The sequence below is a fragment of the Antennarius striatus genome, chromosome 12, assembly GCF_040054535.1.
Source record: "Antennarius striatus isolate MH-2024 chromosome 12, ASM4005453v1, whole genome shotgun sequence".
In the NCBI taxonomy this organism is placed as follows: domain Eukaryota; kingdom Metazoa; phylum Chordata; class Actinopteri; order Lophiiformes; family Antennariidae; genus Antennarius; species Antennarius striatus.
The window spans coordinates 7,330,033-7,337,934 of NC_090787.1; positions in this window are offsets into that span (position 1 = coordinate 7,330,033).

Genomic DNA, 7,902 nt, shown 5'->3' on the forward strand with positions numbered 1-7,902 from the left:
TATTGAACAGAATAATCTGGCAATGAAAAGTTAATCTTTTCCAGCAATATTGCAGCTTTAAGTCCCCGTTCTTGTCAACACTCTCATCTGCCTGATGTCTCCAAATCAATCCTCCATTTGTTAGCTCTGCAGCAGCTACTGGCTGTGCATCTTAACAGCATCAGAGATAAGCCTGTTACTTATCTGGCCTTTGGTGAGAATTGTTTATTTACAAGTATCGATCAGACAGGCCAATGCCAGGTGAATTCTTAATTTTGGCACTCACCTTTAAAATTAAAAGCTCGGGGGGAGGGGTTGCTGTGAGGATTTAACCCTAATGGCAGCCACTGTTCCACATTTATTGCATGCCTCACAAAAACACTAATCCCTCCCCACATTTTATCGCAGGTGTAGCCTTCCAGGGTTTCTAAACCCATGGAAGCATTTCCAGACAGAGGCTAAATGTGTCACAGCTCTGATAAGCACATTTACCTGCGTGACACTCACCTCTCTGGATTTCCACTCTTCCCCTGCACTCCTAAGTACGCAGATTAGGTGGTCTGCTAAACCCTCAGGAAAGCCGTTATTTAGAAAAATATGAAAGGGCAAAGTGAGCCAGGCTAATGACCGATGCAGTGTCACCAGCTCACTCTCGGGTCTTTTATCATTCCGTGGCGAGGGCCCCCGTCCTCTGAGTAACCCTCATTATATCAGAGCTAATGTTGGAGATGAGGATGATTAAGTGATAAACCACCATTCACTATGCAGAAAGAGAAACATACTCGGTGGAATTGTGCTCGACCTGAAAGATAAATGCAACGGATGGAGAATAACTCCTATTTTAGCGACTGTGCCACATTCTACTGTCTCGATGGTGTGCCTCAGATAGTCATGTTCTCCCTTTGACCACTGGATGGCAGTCTTGCTATTTTGTATACCCAGTCTGCAGCTCTTCACATCATCAGTGATCTCACCATCACTTTCCTAGACTAGGCTTTATTCAGAGGTGGCTATCGACCATCTAGAAGACAGAAGGAAAGCTTATCAGCCACTATTAAATGGCACAATTCTGCCAAATCAGTTTTAAAATTATGTGTGCTAATTAATATGAGTTCATTCTTTGCAAAAACAAAAGCTTTTATACTTTAAGGACTTCAGGCAAATAACACAAGCTGTAGGTAAATTCAGGTAAAGGTGATTATGTATATACAAACATAAAAAATGAAATTAACTACAAAGGTTTGAAATAACTGTAGGGTACATTTCTGCTTAGGCACAAACAGGGAACCAGGGCAAAATGAACTGAAAACGATTGTTTATCTTACAGCTAAGTTGAGCAAAATGACAGACTTTGTGTCCCGATGATGGCAGTAAATACAGACACGTTCATAAAAATGAAAAATATACAAACCCACAGGCAGACGTCTCCATCAGACACCTCTGTGGGGTCACTTACCAACAACTCTGCAGCGTAAAGTCATATCCGTCACAACCTCATGACTTGAGCAGAGCTGTTAAGGATGGCTCTTCTTTTATTATGAAGGATGAACAGGAGCTAGAATCTCACTGTGCTGATTCTGACTGAATCCCACACAAATACCAGACTGGCACTCAATCCTCATACTAGTGGCTGATTCTGAATGTCTCAGGGGCAAAGCGATCCACCAGATGTAACTGCTGGGGCAGCAGGGCGCAGAGGTTATACTGTATTCATGGAGAAGCAGTTCTAAACCATAGTTAAGGTTTAACTATGGTTCAGCACCTACATAAATGTACAAGTACATCTTGTACTGCTTCACCATTACATGAATACCGACACTGTGGCTTGGAAAGTATTACAGTATACGACGCACAAGGTTTGTTCCCTCGTGTGTCTTACATATAAAGCAAAACAACAAAATAGATCCAAAATGTGAAAAGTAAAGACAACTGTGACACAGGTTTATGTAAACTTCAGATTCGGCCATATTGCCATTCTTGGCAGAAAGTCAGTCATTGTGGTACTAAGCAGCGTGTTCCCTCTGTCTTCTCTGACAGGAGAAGAAAGCAAAATTTTTTGGACTGTCATGAAACAACAACCCACAACCCACAGCCTACCTGTGCTGTGTGGCTGTAATAGCCAAACTATCAACAACCTCACGCTGTAGCACAGATGTCTGTGAGAGGGAGAAAGTGGCCTATTTGAAGCATCTCTTATTTTCCCTGCCTTTTCAAACCAGTGATGTGCTCCCTCAGCAAAACGCCAGTGTGTCAGAGCATGTACTGTACAAGTGATCCATTACACCATCACGATGGTATGGAAGAGCCTGTCTGTGAGCTTGTCTCTCCCTGTACGATACGATGCAGCCACTTCTTATTAATTCCTTCATGAATAATAAAAACCCCATAAAATTTTAGTTTAAAATGATGCAGATGTGTGTGATGCTTCATGTAATTATTATTATCAGGGAGGCATTTCTAATTTATGTTTCAGATGCCTTCCTTATTTTTGGAATTACATTTCTGAAATGATTATCATTCTAGCCTGTCCTGTCTCCGTGGTGAAATATTACACTGAAATACCAAAATACTTCATCACAATCTGCATCGAGAGATCCAGCATCCTCCAGAGTACTGGTTCTCAAACTAGGTCAACGCCCACTAAAGGTCACCAAATAAATCTGAGAGGTTTTGACATGACTTATGGAGCACATAAGACAAAACTGTTTATTCTAATTTATTAGGATGTGGTCAATGAAAGGTCCCAAATCAGCAAACCCGATGAGGGCTGACCTAACTGTTAAACAAACGCTGCCAGCTTAACATTTTTGATGGTTAAGAATCTACATATGCCCCACATGTGATCAAATTATGATCAATGTCTGTAAATGTGGACAATAATGAGAACCTGATAAGAAACTATGAAACAGTGATGTCAAGATAATAAAGAGCCAGCTTCCACACAAACAAGCAAGAGTTTTCATTGATGTGTGATCTGAAATCAGAACTGCACAAGAAAAAAGACCGACCATACACAAATGATCCCCATCCTCATGTTATCTGTTATCATGGTCACATGGGAGACGCAAGCTCATTAGCAGGATCTAATGTAACTCCTAATTGTGGCTTAAAATTAATAAAAGATCCCAACAGTAAAAATATGACATTAAAAGCAACACAGAGAATTAAGGTTATGTTACTTTATTATGCGAGTGCCCACAGCTGCAGGTGACACATGGAGTTAAGCCTATCTCACATCTCCACCTGTCCTGATAAGACCTGCTTTTGGATGAACAACAACAATTTGACAGCTGAAACATTCAGCAAAGTCAGGTCCACTCAGCTCATCAGAAACAATTTCTAATAATAAATGGAGCATTGTTAAAGGTGCGATAATTACCGTTTGTCATATACGAACTAATAGTGGCTTCCTGTGCAAACAGAGCTATGATGTGCTTTTCAGGGTGATGACAGGGGTGATTGTTGAAAGAAGAATGAAAGTAATCACCTGAATAACTTATACATGTGGATGTCTGTTTAGCTCGCTGTGAATCTGTTTCAGTGATATAATGCAGTAATTTGTTTATGGTATTCATGAAGTCTTATACGGATTCCTAAGACTGTCTTAAAGTTCTTTGCTGCAGTGCTAAATTTAATGCTGGATGGGTTTGCAGCATTGAAAAGGTCCCTCGCCTTTTCAAAAGTTGAATGGGACCCAGATCCTTCCTCAGTCTTCAAGTCATGGTCTGAGAGGTCGACGCCCTTTCTACATTTAAGAGTAGGCTTAAAACTGTTACCTAAATTGTGTAATGAAGGATGTTTTAAATTAGTCGTTAGCGTTGCTGCTACCAGCTCTGACTTATGGGGACTTCCCATGATGCACTGGGCTTCTTTCCTCTCTGTCCTTTAAACATTAATGTCCCATTAAAGCATGTTACGAACATGACCTCTTCCCTGGAGACCTCCATCAGGTAGACAGTGTATGTGTATGTGTGGTTGATGCACACATGATTTTATTATTATTGCTAAAATCATCATTATTAATCAGATTTTTTTACAGTTCTAGTGAATGGGCAGGCAAGGCAAGAACACTGAATGGTTTGGTGTATGTGCAGCCCACAAATGAAAAAAATTTGAAGCAGTAGTCTTTTAGTAGAACGCTAGTTCACATTGTAAACAAAAGAGAGATGCTTTTTGCTCAATCTCAGTATATATATAAAAAATCTTTAAGTCAGAGAGCCACCTACCTAGAGTCAAAGTGTGCTCTGCCTGAGAAAAGGCAGTTTTTCTTCTCTCCCATAGAATTGTACAAGATGATAAGCATGCAAGCATGCTGTCAAGCATGCTCTTCATGGGAGAGGCCATTATTACTGTATTGTGAGCCAGTGCTATATAAAACAATTGAATCAACTTGACATTTTTACTTCGGGTAAAAGGATCTCCTGACATTTCACATTATCACATGTTAGCGCTGTAGTTGGTCAAATAATTTTCCCTTCATCAGTATTTAATGTTTAAGGTATGCTTAGAGAATAAAATGTGGCCTGGTTTGGAATTTTTACTATGTATTTTCGAACCATTTTATTCCTTCTTGCCATTATAAAAACAGTATAAGTGAGAGTGCTACATATTTTTTTAACAAACCACAAATCCCTTGCATTTAAATGAGCAGTTTTACACCTTGTGTGTTACATCTTGGGTGTCGTTTCTCTCAACATCTGGAGCTGTGCTGCTTCAAACAAACTGCTGCATAAACAAAATAGGGTTTCAGCCAACCCTGCCTTTAAGTTGCACTTACTGTATATACAACTTTGTTCTTTAATTGTATGTTGCAGACGACACAACGAAAAATTATTTTGAAGTTGAACTTCTTTTTTTTTTTTAATTTTCAATGCTGTCTTTGAGTTGAAAGTGATCATCTGTGAGTCTTCACACCCACAGTCGCAAGTTATAGTGATCACCATACCAATTAAAAATGTAAATCCATGAAGCCATTAAAAGCCTTCGAACACAGGATTCTGAACAGGTGTGAAGTTGTTTAATTGTTTTAGTAAATGTTGTTTTAATCCTTCCTTTCCCTTTATTTAACACTAACACGGCATAAAAATGTAATGAATGCTCCACATGAATAATGTATTTGCAAGCAGATGTAAGAGAGGACAAACACTGCACATTAATATATTCTATCCTGTCCTATGAAAGTATATTTATATGTTTACAATTCTCTTTTTACTGTTATGTAATAAAAATCTCCAGAAGTATTGGAGACACAAAGAGGTTCTATTAAAGACCTTTAAGATGATTAAACCTGTACTGAAAGGAAAGATGCAGCTCTAACAGCTCTGGTTAGGTGTGGGTCACCCTGGCTTCACACAGTGAAGGGTTTCGAATAGATGTAAGACGCTTCTGCGCCTCACATTTATAGAGAATGATGGATGAGAAAGCACTTTTTATTTTATTTTATTTTTTTACAGAGCAGAATGGCACAGGAAGTGGTTGTCCATCTGCTGATAATCATCAAGAGAGCTCTTATTCACATTTTGCACAGACTTTCATTTGGCTGCAACAACACTCAAGTTATGTAAGATTTCCAAAGTGGATTTTATTGCCGTTATTGTTATCGGATTATTCATTAAACTCTATTTGTGAGACTGCTAAGATAGGAGATTTGATGTAGAGGAGCCCTATCACATACCTACTGTGTATGTAATTGGCTATTTCACAGTAGCGTGACAGAAAATGTTTTCACAATTACTTGCGGCTCGTTAGTGAGACCGTCAAAGAAACTGAAAAAAGGTTAGTGAAAGGTTAAAATAAGCTGTTGTTTTACTTTGAGTTTGATGATGTTGCCCACTATGAAACACACAGGGTCAAAGGACTGGTTCATGAAATGTTTGGTCTGGTTGGTGGAGCATAGCCTTTCAATGCAGTTAATGAGGCCTTAATTTTGCTTGCGTTATTGGTTATTAACGTGCCTCACTTAAAAAAAAAAAAAAAAAAAAAAAGTTTTACTGAGCTGAGAAAATGCTCCTCATTACAATCCTTTATATTCACTAGTACTGAAGTCCTCAGACACACTGGGCTAGGTCACAGTTATTTTCTTTTTAATCAGTTTGGGTAATTTCCAGGTAGTCCGGGTCTTAGATCTTGATAGTTGAGTGGATTTGAGTGGACTCACAATGGGACTGTTTGAACTGTGAATTACTGTAAAAGTAATTTTTAACTCTGACTGCTGTTAATTAGCAATGTCTGTTCAGGCCAACCAGGTCCCATTATCCTCATTTATTTGATTCACATTTGGAAGCAGTTGGTCTTTTTTGTATTACTTTCCTTGAATTATTTCATGACTGCTCGATATACCCAGTTTTCCATACATTATGTTGCATCACTTACAAAAAGTCTTACAATCAGTCTGTAGCTCAATGGTAGAGCGCATGCTTCGCTTGTATGCTGCCTTGGGTTCAATCGTCAGCATCTGCCCCCCTATGGGGGCACAAGCCAGTGTCGATTGTATGCTGGTCCCAAGCCCAGACAAATGCAGAGGGTTGCACCAGGAAGGGCATCCATCGTAAAATATAAAACTTTGTCAAACAAATATGAAGGTCTATCTAAAATGGCAAAAAGATGACACGCTGTGGTGACCCCTAACAGGTCAAGCGGAGTGGAAGTTTTACTGTCATTGCTATCATTTGAAATCTCAGATTAATTTTAGCCTCAACCAGATCCTTTTCTATGCGTGTTGAAGAGCAATCAAAGTGAGAGGGAGAGGAGGAAAAAGCTCTCCAACTCCTCCACACAATCTCAGTTCAGCATTTAAGGCCATGAACCAGCCAGATTAAACTGAAGGAGTCACTGATCACACCATCAGATGAATCCTGGCACTGTGCTCTCACCACCCCAAGAGCACATAACTCATGTCAAAGGTCGTGGGGTAGTCTTGAAAGGAAGGACTCATTAGAGATGATATAAAATAGAGAACAGCGGCATACAGACAGTTACTGTTGGAATATCTGCATGAGGTGCGCGGGCAATAATTGCATCAGAATCTTAAATTCTGTGAGGGCCATTAAAGATTAATGAATTCAGTTCAGGCACATGTAGCTGTAGGGACGCATTGTTACGAACCTCAACACAGCGGGCCTCCTCAAGCCGTAGGCGTATAGCTGCAGCATCTGTTTGACAGGTATGATGAGTAATGCAGCAAAATAGATGCTCAAAGTCCTGCACCAACTTCAAAAACATGTGCAAGTCAAAGTTGAGATGTAGTTCACTGCAGTTATGCTGCTCTCTGAGTTGTTGTGTGAAATTATAACGTAAAAAGCTATCATCGGGTTGGGTTCATGTTGCAATTCATCACGTTGCACTTCACCACTTCTGACATTGTGTCCTCTGACGGACTTGAAGGAAACACTTTACTGTGTTCATCTGAAGTGTTATATGAATTTTACCCGAGGTAGAATGCCTTACTGCCAACTTTGTCTATAGTGTTAAGATTTAATATGTTGTGGTTCACTAAAATATCTAACAATTACTATTATATACTACTATTTTATATTTTCCATGGAAGTCCATTATTTCGTGTGATCACCTGTTCTTATAATATCCAAAAGATATTCAGAGCCAGTGTGAATAAAACAAAGAAATATTTCCTTGTTTGTGAAGATTTGCAACTATTACTTCATATTTTCATGAGATTGTGGTTGTTCTTAAACAACGTGGACGAAAACTCCCATGATGCCCCACTACGTTCGACTTTCCGTTATCGAGCGATCATTGTAGCAGAGGCTATATCCAGATGTGTGTCTCATTTTCTTGGTGTATGATACCCACAAAGTTGTTCATATTTTATTTCGGTTTTCAGTGTGCATCATTGCATGTTTAAAGAGATTACTTCATTCTGAGGGTATGTGGCTACCTATTTTTTTCTTTGGGAGGTGTTGACCC